The 22,289-nt window shown below is 65.5% G+C and overlaps 1 long non-coding RNA gene across 1 annotated transcript; it reads right to left on the reverse strand.

The window, feature by feature from the left end:
- Positions 1-9,611: 9,611 nt before the first annotated feature.
- Positions 9,612-12,629, reverse strand: LOC129147309 (uncharacterized). The gene is made up of 3 exons (XR_008554671.1): positions 12,435-12,629; positions 10,113-10,298; positions 9,612-9,958 (listed from the first exon to the last, which is right to left on the reverse strand). It is a non-coding gene; the product is annotated as an uncharacterized LOC129147309 (long non-coding RNA).
- Positions 12,630-22,289: the final 9,660 nt, after the last annotated feature.

Genomic DNA, 22,289 nt, shown 5'->3' on the forward strand with positions numbered 1-22,289 from the left:
TGTTTCTAATTAGCAGTCTGTCTCCGCTCTTATGCATTCCATGTTGCGTGATAACTAACGGGGTGTCCCTCCGTCTGGGTTTGTCCGATGTCTCCCCGCGAGACTAGTTCTTCATTCTGTCCTAACAAATCACTGCAGAGTTAGCAGCTTCGCCAACACCCATCCGTCGTCACCGTTGGCAGCCCTCGGTCCCTTCGGGCAACGTTTTCTTGCCAGTTGTAAACTGCAGTCCCTTCCCGGCTTCTAGGGGCTGCCGTGTTCCCTGGCTCATGGCCCCCTTCCTGCAGCTTCAAAGCCAGCAGCAGGGATGGAGGATGGGGGGGGGGGCGCGGAGAGGGGGGAGGCGAGAGTGAACGCCTCGGCGACCAGGCCAGGAAAACTTTTCCCATTTTCAGGATTCGTGTGATTAGCTGAGCCCATGCGGATAATCCGGGATCATCTCCCCATCGCGAGGTCTGTACCTTAATCACATCTGCAAAGTCCCTTTTGCCACGTAAGGTAATATGCTCACAGGTTCCAGGAGTTGAGGGGGACACCCCTCTGGGGGGTGGCATTATTCTGCCAACCATACTCATGATGAGATTCAAATTATGTTCCTTTAGCACAGTGGTCGGCAAACTGCGGCTCGCGAGCCACATGCGGCTCTTTGGCCCCTTGAGTGTGGTTCTTCCACGAAATACCACGGCCTGGGCGAGTCTATGTTGAAGAAGTGGTGTTAGAAGAAGTTTAAGTTAAAAAAATTTGGCTCTCCAAAGAAATTCCAATCGTTGTCCTGTTGATGTTTGGCTCTGTGGACTAAGGAGTTTGCCGACCACGGGTTTAGCAGAAACACCGCGGAGGTGACCGTGTGTCGGCGAATGCCGGCAGCCACGAGGGCTCCCTGTCACTTGGGAGCCGGGCTCCCCCAGCCCCCCGGAAAGTTACATCTTTGTGGCGAATGACTGGTTAGCGGGGAGGTACTTCGAAATGAAACATCCTAGGCCTGCCCGGCCGGCGTGGCTCAGTGCTTGAGCATTGACCTATGAACCAGGAGGTCAGAGTTCGATTCCCAGTCGGGCACAGGCCTGTGTTGCGGGCTCGATCCCCAGTGTGGAGCGTGCAGGAGGCAGTCGATCAATGATTCTCTCTCATCATGGATGTTTCTCTCTCTCTCCCTCTCCCTTCCTCTCTGAAATCAATAAAAATGTATCTATAATAATAAAAGGGTAATATGCTAATTAGACCGGACTACCTTCTGGATGAAGCCAGGGCTGTGAGGGAAGCCCAGGTCCCGAGTCCCAGGTGCCTGCCGGCAGCCGGAGGGAAGGAAGGCCTACTCTTGCATGAATTCCGTGCACCGGGCCTCTAGTCTAAATATAAATAAAGACAGCAACTTCTCATTAGGTCCGTGGAGACCACAGCCATGGCACCGTCGGGGAGAGAAGGGGCTGGATGCTGGGGTCCTGTCTCTGGGAGCTGGACACAACGATCACTCTTACAGCACTCGGACCCAACCCCAGGCGGCCTGTGTGCGCGCCCTGGGGGCCTGGTGTGGCCTCCGCAGACCTGGTCCCCACCGGGGCGTCCCCTTTCCCTGGGCTGAGCGGGAGCCAGCAGCCAGGCCCTGCCCAGCAGCCACATGGGAAGCGTGTCCCCAGACCCATCAGAGAGGGACCCGGACGAGCTGCAGGGACGGTGCGACCTTCCCGGTGCCCCTGACCACCGTGGCCACCAGGAGGGAACGGCCCGCGTCTCGTTATCCTCCTGCGATTAGAAGGGGCTGAGCACACCTGCTGTCTGCGTCCCCGTCTCCACAGCCCCCAGCAGGAGGGCGAGCTGCGCCGACACAGAGCCGGGGACACAGAGCCGCACGGGCAGACACAGGGCCACGAGCACAGGCCCGGCCCCGCCCCTTCCCCACGGCCTCAGCGCAGGTCCCCAGGGCCTCGGAGGGCGTGGTCCCCACGGCAGGACCCGGACGTTCGCAGGAGCGATTGCTGAGCACCGCCCCGTCTGGCTTCGTCCTCCGGACGCACCGAGCCGGCCCGCGCTGGCCCTGGACCCCCTGGCACCCGACCCCAGCCATCGGGCCACACGGCTCCCGGCCTCCTCAGCCAGGACACTAGGCCCCGGCAGCCAGGCAGACCCAGGGCCGCCTCTGTCCAGCTCAGCCTGGCGGTTTGGGGTGAAGCCAGGCTGAGACCCTGGCCCGCACAGCCCGCCCTGCTCCCCGCCCCCACGGCCGGGAGAGCCCCCGGGACACAGAGGTGGCACTTGTCTCCCCTAAGAGCCGTGCCCCTAACAGGGCTGGTCCAGACACCGCGATCCCCACGGGCCCTGCCCAGGCTCCCCGGAGAGCTGTGACCCGCAGGGGACAGGGCGACCCTGGAGGTCAGAGGGTCCCCCCTCGGGAAGCCGTGCCCCTCCCTCACTCTCAGAGCCCCTGCAGGCGGCCCCAGCAGACCCCGAGGGAGCCTGTCACTGACTCCTGTCTGCCAGGTTTGGGGCCGGGGCTGCGCAGGTGGTGGAGGGGGGCAGACACAGCTGGGAGTCCCCGGGCGGGGGGAAGAGGGGCGCGCAGCTGGCGGGATCCAGGCTCCCCATCCAGCAGCTGCAGCCCTCGGGCCCCTGCGTCCTGGCCGCCCCACCCCGTGGGGGGCAGCAGCCGGCCTGGGGGAGGAATGCAGGAATGCGGTGGGCGGCAGGGGCGGGCATGCCTGGGCCGACAGATCCTCCCCAGCTGTGCAGAGGCCAGAGGCCCGGCAGAGGGAGCCTGGCAATTAGGGCCCCCGACAGCCACGTCGGGATGGAGCCGGGAGCACAGGTGGGAGGGGAGACGGCTCTCCCTGGGGACCCGGGCCTGTGTCCTGGGGAGGGGCCGGGGCCTCGTGGACACAAGAGCCTGCCCAGCAGGAAGGCCGCAAGGGGCCAGGGGCAGGGGCGGCAGCCTCAGTCTCCATCTCCCCATCCGAGGAGGAGCCTGTGAGAGGACCCCCCCCCCAACCCGAGAGCCGCACCAGCAGCTGCATCTGAGCTCGGTGGCCTCACCCCCTCGCAGCCCTGGAGGAAAATGAGACCCACCGAGGGCCTGGGGCACCGCGGGGCTGACCCACGGGACCCCCTTCCCGACCAGCACCGCCCACCTCCCCCCGCCGGTCAGGTGCTGGGCCCCGGGGCGGAGGAGCGGTCCCAGTCCCTGCGGAGAGGTGGACGGAAGGGAAGCGGCCGTGTGGGGAGCAGCAGGTGTGCGGGCGCGGGCTGGTGCTGTTATTGCTGTGGTTTGGGGGCTGAGACACAGGTGAAGTTTTCAGATGGCGCGGGAGGGGGCGTGGAATGCCGGGCTACGGGAATGCTGAGCCCCAGGCCCGGCCCCTATCAGGGCTCCCCCAGCTGTCACCACCCTCCTGGGGTAGAGGGGGGGGGGGCCCTACTGCCTGCACCTGACCCGGCTGTCGGAGGGGGCCCGCCTCGGTGAGGACACCTGAGGCTCCGGGGTCAGCCGTGCTGGAGAGCAGGGTCACCAGGCAGGGCGGCCAGGCCACCCGACTCCTGGCTCAGGGCTCGGTCCAGCCCGCCACACAGCCCCGTGGCCCTGCCCGTGCCGATGCCGCCGTCTGGGGGACGTGGCCAGGAGAAGAGGGCCCCTCCGCCTCCCTCCACGCCGGCAGGAGTGGGGCGGCCACTGGCCTGGCAGCGGGAGAGGGTTCAGAGTGCACGGCAGCCCAGCAGCGCGGCTCAGTGGTCAACCTATGAACCAGGAGGTGGCGGTTCGATTCCCGGTCGGGGCACGTGCCCGGGTTGTGGGCTCCATCCCCAGTGGGGGGCGTGCAGGAGGTAGCCAACCCATGGTTCTCTCTCATCATCGATGTTTCTCTCTCTCTCTCTCTCTCTCCCTTCCTCTCTGACATCAATAAAAATATATTAAAAAACAAAGTGCACAGCCTCAGCTCCACACCCTCCTCATGCCTCAGCCCAAACCCCAAAACACAGGCTCCGCGGCTCCCCCTCCCCTGCGGGCACAGGCGTTCTGCAGCCCCTGCAGCCCGGCCTCGGAGCCCCCTCCTGGAAGCCAGGCCTTTCCCACCTCTGTCCAGCAGCCTCCCCCCCCCCCCCACGCAGAGCCTGGGGGCACAGAGGAAGCCGCACGGTCCCAGGTTCCCAGAATGCTCCTTGGGAGGATGGGGGACAGCGCCCGGCAGAGGTGGGGACCAGGTGGCCTTGAGCTGAATTCCCGTGCCACGTCCTCTAAGTTCTCTAAGCATGTTCCAGGCCACGTCAGACCAGGAGAGCTGGCCGCTGCACGCAAAGGCTTTCCTTATTTCCGGAGGCGCCGCTGCGGCCCCACCTGCGCCCCCTCCGGAGACGGCGAGCAAGGCCCCTCCTGGCCCCAGGTGTGCGAGGAGGGCTCAGCCAGAACGTCAGGGGAGAAGGCAAAACAAAAGCCGGTAGCGCAGAAAAAAACAATTATTGCAGCAGCCCGCCCCCTCCCCCCGAGGGACAGGCCCTCCCCCAGGTGCCGCCCAGTCATCCTCCCCGCGGCCCAGGAGGCCGCTCCCCACCTGTGCAGGTGCCGGGGGGGGGGGGGGGGGGGGGCTGCGGCCAGGGGGCCCCTCGGCCGGCCGGGAAATTGGAATTACCCCTGGACTAGCCTTCCCAGGGAACACTGTGTCCGAGGCAGAGGCAAGCCTGGTCCCTGCCTGGAGGGGGACGGGGGCGGGGGGGGGGGGACTGGACACTGGACGGAGGGGCAGCCCTGCAGAGGCGGGCGGAGTGGGGCTGGGAACAAAGGCCAGGTGAAGACATCCATCAGCCAGCAGAGAGCACTTCCTGCTAGAAAGGTCCCGTAAACCCGGAGAAAATGGGCCTGTCAGGGGGATGGATGGCAGTGACAGCGGGGCCAGGCCCGCCCCCCGCCCTCGGGGTCCTACCCGCAAAGGGTGCCCCCCCGCCCCCCGCCAGGGGCTGGGCGCTCACCACCTGGGCAGCCGAGTGAGCGGAAGCCAGGCAGGGGGAGGAGTGGGGGGTCCAGGAGGCTGCCCTGGGGCTGGCTCTCGTGACCCCACACCCCCGCGCCCCCACACCCCCGCATCGGCAGGAAGAGGCCCAGCAGCCGAGCACTCCGTCCGTCAGGCTATAAAACGGACGGAGACCAGAGATGGTGTCAGCAGACAGCTCGAGTGCCTTTTAAAAATGTAATCTCTTTTTATTTCCCTCCTCCCTCCACACGTAACCTCCCGCTCACCCTCTCCCTTCCTGCAGCGAGGGCTGGCGGTGACCTTGGGCTTGGACCTCAGTGTCTGGCGGCCGGAGCCCTCAAGGAGGCCCTCCTGGCCGCGGGGAGCTGGTGCAGGGCTGAGCCAGCCGTGGGCTGAGGTGCGTGGGGCAGCCGGGCCCACACCCGCCACAGTGACCCCCCACCTGCAGGTCCTGCAGCCGCGGGCTGGGGCAGGGTGGCCTGGACACCCCCCTTGTGGCTGCTGCCCGAGAAGGGCCAGGCCCTGTGGCCGCTCCTCAGGATGATGGGGGGACCGACTGCCTGGCCCCGCTCAGGGCACCTCCCACCTCCCCACCTCTGGAGACCCTCTCATGGCTCCTGGGGACTCCCGGCCTTGGGCCGTCCATCTGGCCCCCTCTGGCCTCTAGGCCCTGGCCGCAGAGCCCCCGCCGCCTGAGGGTCCCCGCTCCCGCCCTTTGGGGGTCAGGCCTCTGTTCTCCAGGGAAAGCCCAGAGAAACGGAGGAGGGGCTGGTCCCAAGGCCCCGAACACCTCTTGGGACAGGATGGGGAGGAGGCGCCGGAGAACCGCCCGTGTCCGTGTGGGACCGACCGGAACAGGTGCGAGCAGGCCGGGCGCCTCGGAGCCAGGCGCCCACAGAGCCGTGGGCGGGACAGGGGCCTGGAATCGGGGGCCTGGGTGGTGAGGAGATGCAGAGCCTAGAGACTGAGGAGGCCAGCAGGCCGGGCGCTGCTCGGGGCCCCAGGATCCAGGCTGCCAGGACACAACCCACAGGGTCCGGGCCTCCGGGCAGCCTCTCCCTCCGGCAGACTGACCGCCGTGGAGGACAGGCTGGGGTCAGGTGAGAAGGGTGCAGAGATGGGAGATACCCACAGGCCGCGAGAGACGCGAGGGAGAGACCGAGGGAGGAAGGCCGGGCGAGCAGAGGGCGGAGGCCGGAGGCTGTGCGCAGAGCGGGCTGGACGGCTGGTCCCGGAGGGCCAGTTCCCGTGCCTGTCGCCTGCACCCAGCCGGTCCCCCACCCTCCCAGGAGCAGAGGCTGTGCTGCCCAGGCCCCTGGCCAGGTGCTCCCCGCCCTGCAGGCGACGGAGAGCGGCCGAGAGCGGGGCCCCAGGGACACCGGGCCCCCGGCTCCTCCCCAGGGGCCGAAGGAGGCGAGAGGCCGCCTGGACCAGCGCCGGGGAGGGGCGATGCCACCGCAGCCAATTCTGGGGTCAAAGGCAGCTGCACCTCCTTCCTGATCCCCAGGCCGAGCGGGGCTGAGGGGCTGAGAACGGGGAGGGGGCCCTGAATTCAGGCCTCACGCCAGGCCCTGCCCGGGCCGCTGGCTGCCCACACGCTGGCCCTGGGGGCCGCCCTTGGGCCTGAGCCGACCAACTGGCTGGCCCGGCGATGGGTGTCCGTGCCTCCTCCTCGTGGAACAATGCCGCTTTCAGCGCACGGGCGGGAGGCCACTTGCTGGCAGGGCAGGCCGGCTCGTGCGCCGACAGCAGGCAGGCAGGTGACTGATACGCGGCTGTCCTGGGGAGGCGGGTCCCTCCTTGCCCAGATCCCCTGGACCGTGGGCACCCAGGGGTGCAGGGCAGGGAGGGAGAGCGGGGCTCAGCCTCATCCACAGGGTTTGGAGGCAGGAGAGCCGCCTGGGGGTGGGAGCCCGAGGGTCTGGTGTGGGTGGGAGGTGAGGCTGGAGGCATTGGGGGGGGGCGGGGCAGGCTGGGTGCTCTCACAGCATCACGGGGCTCTCTTTGCACTGGGCAGTCCCTCACCCCCTTGCTCCCCCAAGCTGAGGCCTCTGGACCCCGCCCTGCCCAACTTCCCTCAGCCCCCAGCTGCCTTTCCAAACCCCCCTCCCCCGCCAAAGCTGTCCCCCTCTCCCAGGATCCCAGGCCTTGCTGGGCCCAGCCCTTGCACCCACTGCCCTGTCCTGGGATTGCCCCCCGCCCCCCCGTTGCCAAAGCCCCACGACCTCACCCTAAATGGGGGAGACGATGGGTTTGCAAGCAGCCCCACCACCACCTGTGCGCTCACACTTCAGGCCCGGGAGCTTTAGGCTCCCGAGGGCTTGGGGTCAGGCAGAGGGAGTTGGGGTATCCTGTCTCTCACGTGCACACACATGGTCCCCCCACCCTCCCCTCAGGGCCACCCCCACTGCTCAGCCTGAGCCTCTGCCGCCCACCTGCCCACACGGGCTGGGTTTAGATTCTCCCTCCGGCGACCTGGCTGACTGCCCCTCCGTGCCCAGCCTTCCTCCTCCTCCTCCTCTTCTCCACTCAAATCCTCGACACTCACCCCTCCCGGGAGCCGGGAGACTGGTTATGTAGGGCAGCTGGGCTCCCGGGCGCCGAGGAGGAAAAGCAGGTTACAGCCCCGGGGCCTCAGGCTGCGCAGTCTAAGAACCGGCGGAAGCCCAGGCACCTGCAGGCCCAGGCCGTGCACAAGCCTCAGGCGGCCCCAGGCCGAGCGCTTGCCAGGCGCTCAGGACCTGCCCACCGGCCCGGCCTGCACACCCCCACTCAGTCCCCAATGTTGCTGGTGGCATTTTTTAAAAATATGTGTTTATTGATTTCAGAGAGGAAGGGAGAGGAAGAAACATCCGTGATGAGAGAGATCGTTGATCGGCTGCCTCCTGCGCGCCCCACACTGGGGATCGAGCCCGCAACCTGGGCCTGTGCCCTGACCAGGTCGTACCATGACCTCCTGGTTCATAGGTCGACGCTCAGCCACTGAGCCACGACGGCCGGGAGGTGGTGGTATTTTCAGTGCAACTTAATTTCCCCACTTCTCCAGGAAATTAACTGTTTAACGAGACAAAGAGAAACTCAGGAAGCCAGCCAGGTTAGGTGCCCACCTGAGGGCTGGCAGGGACAAGGCCGCCCACGGGGGGTGCAGAGCAGGGAGCCGTCCGGGAATAAAAGTGCAGGGCACAGGGGTCCTGGGACCTGGGACAACCAGGCCAAGGGCGTGCAGACCCGGCTGCCTCTGGCGCAGCCACGTGGGGAGGGTCCCCGTCCCGGGTCCCCCCTCAGCCCGGGTTCCCCAGTGGGGCCGGACAAGACCGAGGCCCCCTCTTCCCAAACACACCTCTCTCTCCCACAAAATAATTTAATGCAACTAAATGGCTTGAAGTTGATGTAAAAATTACAGGCATGTTGGGGGGGGGCATGGAAGAAATCCTTTTGAAAATATAATTGAGTTAATGGAGCCATAACTGTGTCTCATTTTGGGGGTAATTGGCCTGCTTTTTGTCACTCTGTCCATTTACACACTCCTGTTTTCTTTTCGCTATTGATTTTTTCTTTATAAAGTGGGCCACTTTACTGCAATTTTAAAAGCCCCAGTGATGAATAAAAACCTCATCTTCCCACTCATTAAGACTCAGGAATTAGCCTGCGAGGGCCCCACTCATCAATTTGCGTAACAATCCCGGGCTGTTCGTTTTTTTAGGTTTCGGCAGAAAAGGGGGGCTGCCTGCTAATGGTGAGGGGTTCAGAGGCAGCCAGAGGGGCCGGGCAGGTTCCGAAGGCGGGTCCTGGGCGAGAGGCATCTTTGGAAAGGCCCACCTCCCGGGAAGGAGGAGGACTGACGGCCACTCAGACCCACTCAGACGTCCAGACGCACCTGCCCGGGGTCCATCCGGGTCTCCTAGACCATTGTCCGGAGACGCCCTCCAGGCCCGGTCCTCCTCCGCTACCCTGGGCCCCTCTACCAGCATCCGCCTCCTTGTGACCATAATGCAGGGTCCCCACCCCCCACCTGCCTTTGACTGCAGACCAAGGTCACATTTCCTTTAAGAAATACATATATTTTTTAAAAATATTTTTTATTGATTTCAGAGAGGAAGGGAGAGGGAGAGAGAGATAGAAACATTAGTGATGATGGGCCCTAGCCGGTTTGGCTCAGTGGATAGAGCGTCGGCCTGCGGACCAAAGGGTCCCGGGTTTGATTCCCATCAAGGGCACGTACCATGGTTGCAGGCTCCTCCCCGGCCTGGGCCCTAGTTGGGGCTCGTGCAAGAGGCAACCAATCGATGTGTTTCTCTCACATCCATGTTTCTCTATGTCTTTTCCTCGCTCTTCCACTCTCTCCAAAAAGATCAATGGAAAAATATCCCCGGGTGAGGATTAACAACAACAAAAAGAAATCATCCATCAGCCGCCTCCTGCACGCCCCCTACCAGGGGTGGAGCCCGCAACCCGGGCATGTGCCCTGACCGGGAATTGAACCTTGACCTCCTGGTTCATAGGTCAACACTCAACCATTGAGCCATGCTGGCTGGACTAGAAAACATACCTGTAATCCTAAAATCCATGCGCACACCACGTACGAGAATCCGATGGCACAGAGGGATAGAGCGACAGCAGCGCCCCCTCCCCGCCCCCGCCCCCCCCTCTACAGGCAGCAGCTGCGACTGGCTCCCTGCCACCGGCCCCGAGGGTGTGTGGTCTCCCTCCCTCCCTGAGGGGCGCCCTCCACGTGTGCCCCTTCTCCTGTCTCCCTCGCCCTCCCTGGCATGTCTGTGCCGTGTGTTCAGGGCAGCCGGCCATTAGGTCTGTGGGGCCTGGGGCTGTCCAAGTCCCACCCGGATTTCCAGTGCTGGTGCCGGGACCTTCCCGGGCCGCGGGGACGGTTGGTCAGTTTCCTCGCATCTAGCCAGGGTCCCGCCGGGGACAGGTGGCTCTTCCGGCTTCTCGCTCCGTGTGCCCGAGGCAAGCGTGCCTGGAGGACCAAGCTCCCACGAGAGGACCTGCCAGGTGAGAGGCACCACGTGCCAGGCTGTGCGTGCTATTGCCACGCTGCCCGCAAACGGTGCCAACACCGTCCCCGCCACGCGGAGCAGCGCCCGCTTCCCTGCGCACGCGGCCAGGCTGGAGGCTGCCGCTCATGCCGGCCTTTGTCACCTGATAAGTGACCAGAGCGTCGCGCAGGGTTCTGCTTAATCGGCGTTCGGACCGAGAGCCCTGGCCGGGCAGCTCCGTCGTCGGTTAGTCGTCCTGATGGGACGACAGTGGGTTCGGTCCCCGTCAGGGCACGTCCAAGGAGCACCAGTGAGGCCCGAGTGCCTGGAACCCTGAGTCCATGTCTCTCTGAAATCAAGAAACAGGAGGTGGTGAAATCTACTTTTTAAAGCTATGACTCAGCGACAGTAAAGCACCCATCTTTCCCGTGCAGGTCGCTGAGGTTCGGCATCGCCCCCTCGATGGAGACGCGGAACTCCCGGCACCGGGAAGCTCCGGCCCGCCCTCAGCCCCGCAGCCAGCCCCGCTGTCAGGTCCGTCCCTGCAGACCAGTTTGCCTCGTGAAGTTCCCAGACACCGAGTCACACGGGATGTGCCGGCTTCCTCGCTCAGACAGGACCCTGAGACGCACAGGGCCCGCTCTCCTCGTGCCGCCGGGCGTCTGCCGTCTGGGCGCCCTGCACGGACGCCCTGTGCTGGCGCATTCGGGCCGCCCCCGTCCGGGGCTGTTCAAGGAGAAAGCTGCAACGAGCCTTCACGTGTAAGGCTGTGTGTGAGCCGTGCCCAGGGGTGGCCCAGCTGGGTCCGGCGTGTTTCTCTGCCGCCAACGCTGCCACACGGCTCAGCGGCTAAGCCCCCCCCCCCCCCCCCCCCCGCCAATGGTTGCATCACAGTTTCCTTCTATACTGCTGTGAGGGCTCTGGTCCCCAGAAACTGGCCCTCGGGGGGCACCTCTTATTTTGTCGGTGTTTCTACAGCGACGGAGCCCACGTGGGGCTCACAAACCCCCACCCTCCCTCGGGCCACGTGCGGAAAGGCGGCGTAGAGACCAACTTCTCTGCCCGCCTGGGACACCGGCGCCCACGTCCGGGGCCTGGCCTGCCGTCTGGGCACCTCTGCCTGCTTCTGACTCACCCTCTGCCCACAGGGCTCACGCCAGGCCCGGGAGCCTGGACGTTACAAGGTAAACTGAGGCACCCACAGGTGAGCCCAAGGGCAGGTGGCTGGGGCCCAGAGAGAGGGAGCTGGAGGGGGGCCCCCACGGTGTCAGCCCTGACCAGGGAGCCCCAAATCCACTCCCGTTTCTCCCCAGCATCGGCTGTGTTCCCCAACACCCCCTGTGACCATGGTCACCTCCAGCCTTCACTCAGGGACGAGGGATGTGAGTGGCAGCGGAGGGGAAGGAACAGCGGGAGCCCCTGGGGGGTAGCCTGAGGCGCCAGGCTGGACCCGGGTGAGATGGACCTGGGCAGCTGGCTGGGGGGTGGGGTGGGGGGAGGCTGACCCAGAAGCCCTGCAGCGACCCCAGCTGAAAGGGAACGCAGACCACACCTTCCTATGGAAGAAGAGGCCTCCTGCCCGGCCGGCAGGGCTCAGTGGTTGAGCGTCCACCTGTGAACCAGGAGGTCAGGGTTCAATTCCAGGTCACGGCACATGCCGGGGTTGCTGGCTCCATCCCCAGGAGGGGGCGTGCAGGAGGCAGCCGATCAATGATTGAGGGGCATGCAGGAGGCAGCCGATCAATGATTCTCTCTCATCATTGATGCTTCTCTCTCTCTCTCTCTCTCTCTCTCTGCTCTCTCTCTCTCTCTCTCTGTCTTTTTAAAAAAATATATTTTATTGATTTCATAGAGAAATTAATAAAAACATATCTATCTATAATAATAAAAGGATAATATGCTAATTAGACCGGACGTCCTTCTGGACAACCTTCCGGATGAAGCCTGGGCTGAGGTCCGTGCATCGGGCCTCTAGTATTTTCTAAAAAGGGGTGGGTGGGTGGATGGGACGGGATCAGCCCAAGAACTTTGACGCATCTGTGGACACACAACAGGCGTGGAGGCCCGGGCGGGGCGGGCTGTGAGCTCGGGAGGATACAGGGGACACGCAGCAATAACGACTGAAAACAGGGAGGCCTCCGGGTGCTGCGGGGCAAGGGGCGGGGACCTCCCTCCCGCCGGGCACCCAGGGGGTGCGGGCGGCCCACCGCGCCCCGGGCGGCGGGTGCCTTCCCCGGACACCGCCATTAGCTTCCGTCCCGGCCTGCGCTTCGGGGAGGGCGGCCTGTGGGCCTCAGGGGTCCCCGCACCCCCTAGGGGTGGGGTGCCGGCTCCCGCTGCCTGGGTGCCCGGCGGGAGGGAGGTCCCCGCCCCTCCCAGGAGCGGTCCTTCCAGGTCTGCCCTCCGCAGCTTCACCCCGCGCTGGGCCCCGCCCCTCCAGGAGCCCCCTCCCTCGGCAGGTGGGGCGCCCCTCCGCCTTTCTCACCGGCGTCCAGGGTCTGGTGGGGTCCGCCCCGCTCCGGGCAGGTCCTCTCGTGCCGTCGGCAGCCTGGCGCCTCCTCTCTCCTGCGCGACGCCCCGAAACCCGCGGTGCAGAGGGGGGTCCAGGCTGGAGCGGGTCAGGCCCGGGGCCGGCGCCCCACCCCTCCGCGCCCCGCGCCCTCTGCCGGGGGCCCGAGTCCCTCCCAGCGAAGACCCGCGTCACGTGGTCCAACGTAGCCCGCTCTGATTGGCCAGCCTGGGCTCCGCGCCCGCCCCTGATTGGAGCAGGCACTGTGATTGACAGCCCGGCCGGGAGAGGGACCGGGGAGGCGAGCGGCCCCCCCAGCATCACTTTGGAATCGGAAGCCCTTTTCTACCTTCTACCAGGCCCTGTGGCCTCGACGCGATGGGGTTCTGGGTGGTGGATGAGGTTGGGGGTGGGGGGGTCGCCGGCCGAGCCTGGCCACCACCACGGCCCCCAGGTCCCCAGAGGGTGCCCCAGGTGCTGTGAGGCAGGGCTGATGCCTGAAGTGTGACCCCAGCTCCTCTGCAAAGCCCCTAAGGCTGCTACCCCAGCGGGCACCACCCCTGCACCCCGTTTTCCCATCCCCCACGAGCCCGACTCTCCGTGACCTCCCCAGGCTGCTGCTGGCTGTTCCTAGGGCGGGGGCGGGTCTTGGGTGCCATTGTGCACCCCGTTGTGCTCGGGCCTTGTCCACGACCCCCTTCTTGATCTGGGCCTGGGCCGAGGGCCCCCTCTCAGCCCCCAACCTTTACAGGATGGACCCTGAGCCCCATTTCCGGACGGAGCAGGGAGGGAGCGTGGCCCCTCAGTGCGGGGATGACCTGCATCCTGTCCCCTCTGCCCGTGAGGGGGTGGGGAGTGGAGGGGGGGGACCAGACCCTCCCACCCAGCAGCCAGGCCGACTGACCTTGGCTGTTTCCTCCCATCAGGGGTCACAGGTCTGGCCCCCTCTCCAGGAGAATGCAGCCTGGGGTGCTGTGGGCTGGGGCAGGATGGGGTGTTTAGTGAACTCCCTGCTGGGGAGGTGCAGAGATCCTGTTGGTGGGAATGGGTGGCCCTCCAGCCTGGCTCTCCCTCTCTGGGCCCCAGGACACCCCCCCCCCACACACCTGCCCGGGGAAGGCTCCCAGCACCTGTTTCTGGAAACAGCTGGAGGCTGAGGTCAGCAGGAGGCCAGCGGGGAGCCTGAGTGGGGGTGAGGCTGGGAGCCCCCTGCAGAAGGGGCCCCAGCCCCTTGCCTTTCAGGCCGGGCCGAGGAGGTGGGGTGGCCGGCCAGCCGGGAGCCGCAGGGGCACGCCGAGTGCAGGGCTGCGGCAAGCCGCCAGCAGCCTCGAACAATGTGGTTTCAATCTAATTGTCCCAAAATATTGTTACAACACAAACCACGTGCCATCCACTCACCTGCAACTAATCAGCGGCAAAGCTACCGAATAAATCGGTTCCACACCCGCGGGGCCGACGGGCCGGGAGCCCGGAGCTCGAACCCGGGTGCCCAGGCCGAGGCCGCCACCGCCAGACCTGTTTCCTGTTGGGGGTGAGAACCGTCAGGGCAAGTGGGGGACACGGTGGAAACTCCTCCTCTCTCTGCGGCCCCCACCCCACTCTGGGGGGCAGAGCTGGAAGGCACCAGCCCCTTGCGAGACGGTGCACCCAGGCCCCAGAGGGTCGGCCAGGGCACGGGGGCCGGAGCCGGGTCAGCAGAGGTCGGCCCAGGCCCGGGGGCCCGGGGAGCCCCCATCCTCCCTGCGCCCTGACCATCCATCCCGTGGCCCTGGGCCTTCGCTCCTTCAGGAAGTGTTTGCCCGCAGGAATGATGACAACACGACGGCCTCACAGCCACCCAGGCCTCCTGGCAAACGAGCCGAGGGATTCCTCCAACCCTCAGGGGAGCGAAGGGTGTCCCCACTTAGTCGGCAGGGAGACTGACGCCCACAGAGTCCCCCAGACATGCCGGGGCCCCTGGCTAAGGGGCTGGGATATCCAACCCCTGGCTCGGCCCGGGGTCCCCGCTGGCACCGTGCACACGGCTGGCCGGTCGGACGGACACAGCCCTCAGAAGGAAGCCCGCAGCTCGGGGGGAGGGGACAAAGCCGACGACCAGTGTGAACTCTGACCCTCCGGAGCCTGGTGGCCCCTGAGCTAGGCCGTGAGGGCAGTGATGTGTCCACGGCAGGCCACGTTCACAGCTTCCAGGGGGACCTGCCTTTTGGGGGGGGCGAGGTGCCATTCAACCCACTACAGAGACACCTCACCTGCAACCACCCTTTTTTTTAAAAAAAAGAAATTTTTTTAAATCAGTTTTGAGAGCGAGAGGAAGGAAGAGGGAGAGAAACATGGATGTGAGAGTGAATCACGGGCGGCTGCCTCCAGGGCTGAGCCTGCAACCCCGGCGGGTGCCCTGACCAGGAACGGAGCCGGCAGCCTCGGGGTGCAGGGGCGACACCCCCACAGCTGACCGCACCGGCCGGGCCACCTGGGACCCCGAGAGAGCGTATGGGCATTAGGCGCCCCGCTAACAGGGCGCCCCCACACTCACGCTCACCGCCCTCCTGGGAGCCACTGCTGCTCCTGCCTTAGGGAGCAGGACAGCCAGGCTCGGGGACGAGGCAGCCCCGGAGGCAGAGCAGCTTGGAAACGGCGGACGGTTCGGGTTCAAGCGAGGCCTTTGCTCTGCCCCCAGGACCAGCACGGAGCCCTGGGACAGAGCAGAGCCAGCGACACAGGCTCGCACTGAGGGCCAGGCCTGGGGAGGACCGCGGGGGGCCGCTGTCCAGCAGCCCCGAGAGCCGGTGCGCGTCCCCCGCCGCTCACACACACTGCGGCGGCCACGGCCACGGCCACGGCCACGGCCACGGCCAGCCCCACAGGTTCCCCGTGGGGGAAAGAGAGACGCCATCAGGCCGAGCTCGGAGAGGAGGGCGCAGCCCCGGAACTCGGCAGGTGACACGCAACCCCACGGCCCCCTGGCGGGGACTCGTGCAAAACCCCGCAGAGGACCCCGAGCCTTACCGTGTCCGGGCCTCCCCGCCTCCCCACCCAGAAGGGGGACCGAGTCGCTGTTTATCTCCTGTCAGGCTGGGCCTGCCGAGCAGGGGAGCCGCCGAGGGGGTGGGGTGGGGACGCCCCGGGCCCCGCCCCCCCCACACAGCCCCTTCCATTGTTCAGGTCATTTTTTCGAGTAAAATATACATCACAGAAACCAGCTGCTGAACCGCGCGTAAGTGTGAAATTCAGTGGCTTTAGTCCTTGCATTGTTGTGCAACCACCACCACCACCACCAAAATTTCCGCCGCCCAGAACAGAAACTCTGTCCCCATTGGGCAATAACCGCCCGCCCCCCCCCACCCCAGGCCGCACTGACCTCTCGGCTACTTTCCGTCTCCAGGATCTGCCTATTCTGGGTATTTCATGAGACTGAGATAAATCACTCTTTTTCTGGGCTGCATTCTTTCACTGAGCACAGTAACCTCACGTTCATCCGCGTCCTTCCAGACATAGTGTCAGAATGCCCTTCCTTTTTTTTGGTCAATCCTCACCCCAAATCCTCACCCCGGGGTACTGACGCCGTGCCCGCGGCTCTGGGCGCCCTCGGGAGAGCCCCTCCCAGCCGGCCCCCGGGCCGTGTTTCCGAGGAGGGGCTGCCGTGCCTCAGGCTGCTGGGCTTGGCAGGAGCCACGGAGGGCCCGGCACACTTTGCCAAAGGCATGGTTTCCTTCAGCGTGGGTTCGGAAAACTACACAGAGCCCGGCGCAGTGGCTCAGGGGCTGAGCGTCGACCTAGGAACCAGGAGGTCACGGTTCGATTCCAGGTCGGGGCACAGGCCCGGGTTGTGGGCTCCATCCTCAGCGTGGGCCGTGCAGGAGGCAGCCGGTCCATGATTCTCTCTCATCACGGATGTTTCTCTCTCTCTCTCCCTCTCCCTTCCTCTCTGAAATCAATAAAAATATACTTTTAAAATAAAAGAAAAACTAAATGGACACACGGCACCTGTGACTCCGCAGACATTAACGCTTGGACCAGATCGGGGGCAGGAGCCGGGGCTGACAGGACGGGCCGAGTGAATGAAGGGCCGGCTCTGGGGCGGGTCAGGCCCCTCCGACAGCTCGGGCTCGGGAAGCGCCCTCCCCCGTCTGCCTTCCCACCTCACGGGGCCCGAGGGCCTGGGCCGCTGGACCTGCACGAGGGGGAGAAGGCGCTGAGGGGTGGGCGCTGCCTCTGCCCCCAGCCCAGCCAGGTGCTCCCGGCCTGGTCCCTTCCCGCCGCCGGGAGCCTGCAGGCCGGGTGGTGATTCACGCTGGCCCACGAGGTGAGAACGCTGACCCGGCTCCAGCGCCCACGGGAAACCCCACCCCAGGGCCCAGGCCTCCCTCCCACGCCCACACAGGCCTCGGGCCCGGGCGTCGGAGCCGGCCTGGCCCTGTCCCAGGTTGGCACAGCAGCTGGCTCCCCCAGGCCTGGAACCCGGATCCCGGTCCTCCACAGAGCTGGGCGGGGAGCACCTGCTCTGAGGGCGGGGCGGAGGCCTTGGGGTTCCCTCAGACTCTGCCTCATGAGCTGGGCCTCAGCGTCACCCTGTGGGCGCAAGCAGCGAAATGCATGATGCCCTCAGGTGGAGCTTCCCCATCGCCTGCCGGGCCAACCCAGAGCCGAGCCTGGGAAGCAGGGCCAGCTGCCTGGCGCAGGCCACGGGGAGGGGCCTGTCCTGTGAGCTGCGGGAGGACTAGGTCCTGTCCCGGACGGAGACAGGCTTCCCGGTCAGCAGACCTGGTTCGCATCCTGCTGTGTGGCCTTGGCCAAGTTACTCGACTTCTCTGTGCCTCCGTCTTCACCGAGGGGACCCCACGTGCTAACGCGGGACCGGCGCCACCAGAGCCAGGGCGTTCCCTTCCTTCTCCCCTCCCTTCCTGCCCACGTCCCCGCAGCCCTGGGACAAAGCACCAGGCAGGCCCTGATGCTGGGACGCGGGCCCACACAGCCACCAAGGCCGGAGCGGTCAGCGCCGCTCTGGGTGGACAGAGGGTGGCCAGGTGCCGGGGTGCAGAGGCCGTGTCCAGTGGTGGCTGCCATCTGGGAGTCTGTCCCCCAGGACACGGGCCTGCCCTCCTCCCACAGCCCCGTCTTCACCCACGGCCCCCCTCCCCCCGCAGACCCAGCCCCCAGCTTCATTCTGGTCACATTTGACCTCCTGGAGATGCGGGGTCGGCTGAATTGGGGGGGGGGTGCGTCCCTGGGCCCCCTACATGTCCCTGCCCTCGTTGGGGGAGGGGTCTTTCTCGTGTCCCTTGTGAGCTTGGTCACTGCAGGAGGAGGCCAGGGAGCCCTGTCTCCCCTCCCCAGCCCTCTTCTGTCCCCCTCGGGGTGGGCTCTGGCCTCTGGCTCTCCAAGGACAATGTCTGGGCGGGGCCTGTGAGGCCAGCGGCCAACCGGCAGCCAGGAGCATCCATGGGCCTAGGAAACCACCTTTGCTCCTAGGAAACCTCGTCATCCATCCATCCATCCATCCATCCACCATCCATTCACCATCCATCCATCCATCCATCCATCCATCCACCATCCATCCACCATCCACCATCCACCATCCACCATCCACCATCCACCATCCACCATCCATCCATCCATCCATCCACCCACCATCCACCATCCATCCACCATCCATCCACCATCCACCATCCACCATCCACCATCCACCATCCATCCATCCATCCATCCATCCACCATCCCTTCATCCATCCACCATCCATCCACCCACCATCCACCATCCACCATCCATCCACCCACCATCCACCATCCACCATCCACCATCCACCATCCATCCATCCATCCATCCACCATCCACCATCCATCCATCCACCATCCACCATCCATCCATCCATCCATCCATCCATCCACCATCCACCATCCATCCATCCATCCATCCACCATCCACCATCCACCATCCACCATCCACCATACACCATCCATCCACCCACCATCCACCATCCACCATCCACCATCCATCCATCCATCCATCCATCCATCCACCATCCATCCATCCATCCATCCATCCATCCATCCATCCATCCATCCATCCATCCACCCACCCACCACACGCCCCTGGGGGAAGAGCACCCCCTGCCTCCCTGCAGCCCAGCCCGGCCTCAGGGTGGAAGTCGGGCTGCCTGGGTCAGAGCCATCTGGCCACACCCACACCCCCGGCCACTCTGCGTGGAGGGGGGCGGGGCTGGGTTCCCACCAGGGCCCCTGAGAACCCTGCCCGGCTGTGTCTCTCACAAGGTGCCCAAGGCCCAGCCGAGGAGCCAGGAGCCGCAGAGCTGCCTGCGGCCGAGGGCTGCTGGGGGCCCCGCCTCCTGCTCCTGGCGGGGGGTGGGGGGGGGGGTGCAGCGTCCTGAGCGGAGGCCTGCTCTGCCCAACGCTGAGCCTCCGCAGCCCAACGGGGGCCCCAGACCCCAAGACCTTGTTCCTGCTGAGGTGCAGGGGTCCTCTGCCCAGACCCCCTCCCAGCTGGCGTGCTCAGTAATGAGTGCACGGCCGGGGAAATTATTAATTTCCATCCACGTTTACTTCTGGGAAAGTTTGCCAATTAACTCAGCACGCGGAGGCACCAGGAGGGAGAGGGGAGCGGAGGCTGGGAGGGCAGGGAGACCCCACGGTGCTCAGGAGGCTAGAGGAGAGGACAGAGGAATGAGGACGCCCCCCCCCCCACCCCTGGCAGCAGGCAAGTGGCAGGAGGGGGCAATGCGCACCAGCCCTGTCCTCCTGGCGCCGCAGCATCTCCTAAGTGTGTGTGTGTGTATGTGTGTGCATGTGTGTGTATGCATGTATGTGTGTATGTATGAGTGTGCATGTGTGTGATTGTGAGTGTACGCATGTGAATGTGTAATTGTGTGTGAGTGTGTGTATGTATGTGTGTGCATGTGTGTAATTGTGTGTGGCGGGGGGGGTGACAGGCTGGAGCCCTGGTTCTGAGTGTCGAGGGTGGACCTCGGAGCGGAGGGTCTGGCTCAGGCTCTGGGTGTCGGGAGCTGGTGGGGGAGGCCCGGGGCCGCCTCAGGCCCCCACCCTGGTCCTCGGCCCAGTTTCATTCCCCCTTTTGTGCGAAGCCAGGCCCACCCCTTCCCGTGGGCTCAAGGTGCCCAGGCCTTCGGGAGGCCGGGCTCGGCTCTGCCCTCATCTGCCAGGGCGGCCCTTCGGCCTTGGTCCTGGTTAGGTGAACAGCACAGGACAGGATGTGTGCCCCCCGCCCCCCGCGGGAGAATCCATGCGTGCGGGCAGGAGAGGGGCCTGCCGGGCCGGCCTCCTGGCACTGGGGGTCCGAGGCAGCAGGCAGGCTGCTCATGGGCCCGAGGAACCGCCCGCTGCCCGGGAAGTGGGCTGGGAGAGCCACTGGGCCCAAGGTCCCCAGCCCCGGGGCGGCTGGCTCAGGCTCCAGGGCCAGACCGGAGACTTTCCACCCTCTTACAGGGCAGCGGGAGCCCTCTCTGCCAGCCAGGCCGAGCCTGCTCCTCCGCGCCCCTGCTGTCCTGGTCCGGTTGCACGTCGGCCCTTCCCGCTCCCTCCTTCCAGGGATGCCCGGCTGCCCCCCATCCAGCCCCACAAGCACTTAGCAACGTAAATTAAAATAAATTGCATTTTCAAATCGCAAATAGGGGCCATTTTATCGTTTTTATTGCATAACAACCATTAATGAAGTACAGTCCCAGCCGCCTTAATTGCCTGGGGACCAAAGTTCAATTCCTGTCATCCGTGCGGCCGGCCGGCGTGGCAGCCACATCCACGCACCTGGCACCGCTTACATGCAAATACCTCACGGGCAGGACAGGGGCGTCGGCAAGGTCCTGCGGGCTGCCCCGCGGAGCCGCCTCCTGAGTGATGGATGGGCGAGGTCCTTCTTCCTGCCCCCTCCCCTCCTGACCACGAGGGGACTCCGAGGGCTGAGGCCCACACCCGCCGAAGGTTGCTGGGGGCGCTGGGACCACGGGGGGAGGGGAGGGAGGGCCCGGGGGCCAGAGTCCCCTCATCTCCCTGGGCCTGCAGGAGGCCTGGTCCCCGCTGCCCACAGCAACCCCAGCTCCCACCTCCTCTCTGGCCAACAGGTGAGCCCACAGCTGCTGTCCCCTCGAGCCCGAGGCTCAGCCCAGTGGGTGGGGCAGACGGGACAAAGGACCCAACGGAGACAGTGCAGAGGCCACGGGGGACCCAAAACTGGAAAACCAGCAGACACCACTTGGGCCGGACTCCCTCCCAGCCCCCAGGCCATTAATCTTTAACTGCCTCTGGGCTAGCCTGACCCCAAAAGCAAACAGGGACCGAATTCCCGGGGAAGGGACCCTGTGGTGACGGCTCGGGGTGGCCTGGGGGTGCAGGCGGGGTGGAGGGAAGGCCCCGTCTCCCTGGCCCCCAGGACGCGGGGCCAACTACTGACTTCCCTGGAGTTCGGAACGCTGCGCCCCTCCAGAAGTAACTGGGACAAGACCCCAGGCGGAGGTGGATTTCCGGGGTACCCCCCCCTCCCTGCAGCAGCCTGGGGCAGAGGCGCCCCAGGAGGAGCAGGGGAGGGGCGCTGCCTCCAGGAACCGCTGCGCCATTGTTACTTCCCAAGGCCACGGGATTCTTCCAGGAGGCGGTGGCGACGACAAAATGCTCACCCTCCCCCGCAGCAGGCATCCTGGAAAAAACCCTGCCACGGGGGTGCGCGGCCGGCGGTCAGTCCCCTCGGCCCGGCAGGATGGGGCGCGCCCTGGCTCCCGGGTCTCCGCCAAGGCCCTGCCCCGCCACCTCGTCCCAACCGACAGGGAAGGGGTGGGCCCAGCGAGGGTTGCCTTCGGCCCCAGGATCCTCTGGGAGGGGCTGGGGCGAAATCCGGCTTCAGCAAACCGTCTAATAATTGGGGGGCAGACAGAGGACGCCCCGCCGTCTGGAGAAGGCGGCGGCTCTTAATGAGAAGTGACAGGATGGGCCGCGGGCAGTAGCGCGAGGTCAGCGTTGGGCCATCAAGGCCTCCATCCTCCGAGGGTGGGACGCCGGGAGGGAGGCGCAGGGGCCGCTCAGAGGCTGGGTCTGGAAAGCTCTGCGCCCCGACGCCCACTCCCCCGGGCAGCGGTGGGTGAAGGAGACAGCGGCCCCGGAGAGAGCTCTTGCGCCCTGGGAGCCCTCGTCCGAGGCGTGGGGCAGGCCCCGTGGGCGCAGCGGTCAGCCCTTCCCATGCGGGTGCCACGCGGTGGGCCCGCCGGGCCCTGGCCGCGCCCTTCTCCTGCCAGGCGCGCTGCCAGGGGAGGCTGCCGGGCGCCACGGGGCAGGCAGAGTCGCCAGCCCCTCCGGGTGTTTCCAGAGCCGGTGCTGGGAGGAACGTGGACGTTTTCAGGATCTGGGGAAGCAGGGAGCGGCCCCAAGCCTTCGGGGGTACACGGCCCGCGTGCAGGCGGCCTGAGCGGCTTGGGGAGGGCGGTACCTGGCGATGAAGGACGGGACCCGGGAGATGGGGGCGGGGAGGTGGGCGCTCCCCTGGCCGCCCCCTCCCGGGTGTGAGTTCCTGTCTCTCCGACAGAAATCAACAAATAATTCTCCGTCTTTCCCCAAACCGGGGAACCGGGTGTGGAGGAGGGATGGAGAAAGGAGGGTGGCGGTCGAACCCGCTGGTTTTTTACTTTAAAAATTATATATTTTATGTCACCATCGCTTTTCGTTAAGACCACAAACATCCAATTGGGCTGGGCCTAATAAAATCAGCCGGGGCGTCCTTAAACGGAGCCATTCCGGGGAACTGCGCTGTGAAATCCAATCCATCATCTCCATCAAGGGGCGCTCGCTGTAAATTCGGGGGACACAGGAACTACT

This window comes from Eptesicus fuscus, chromosome 20, assembly GCF_027574615.1.
Source record: "Eptesicus fuscus isolate TK198812 chromosome 20, DD_ASM_mEF_20220401, whole genome shotgun sequence".
In the NCBI taxonomy this organism is placed as follows: Eukaryota; Metazoa; Chordata; class Mammalia; order Chiroptera; family Vespertilionidae; genus Eptesicus; species Eptesicus fuscus.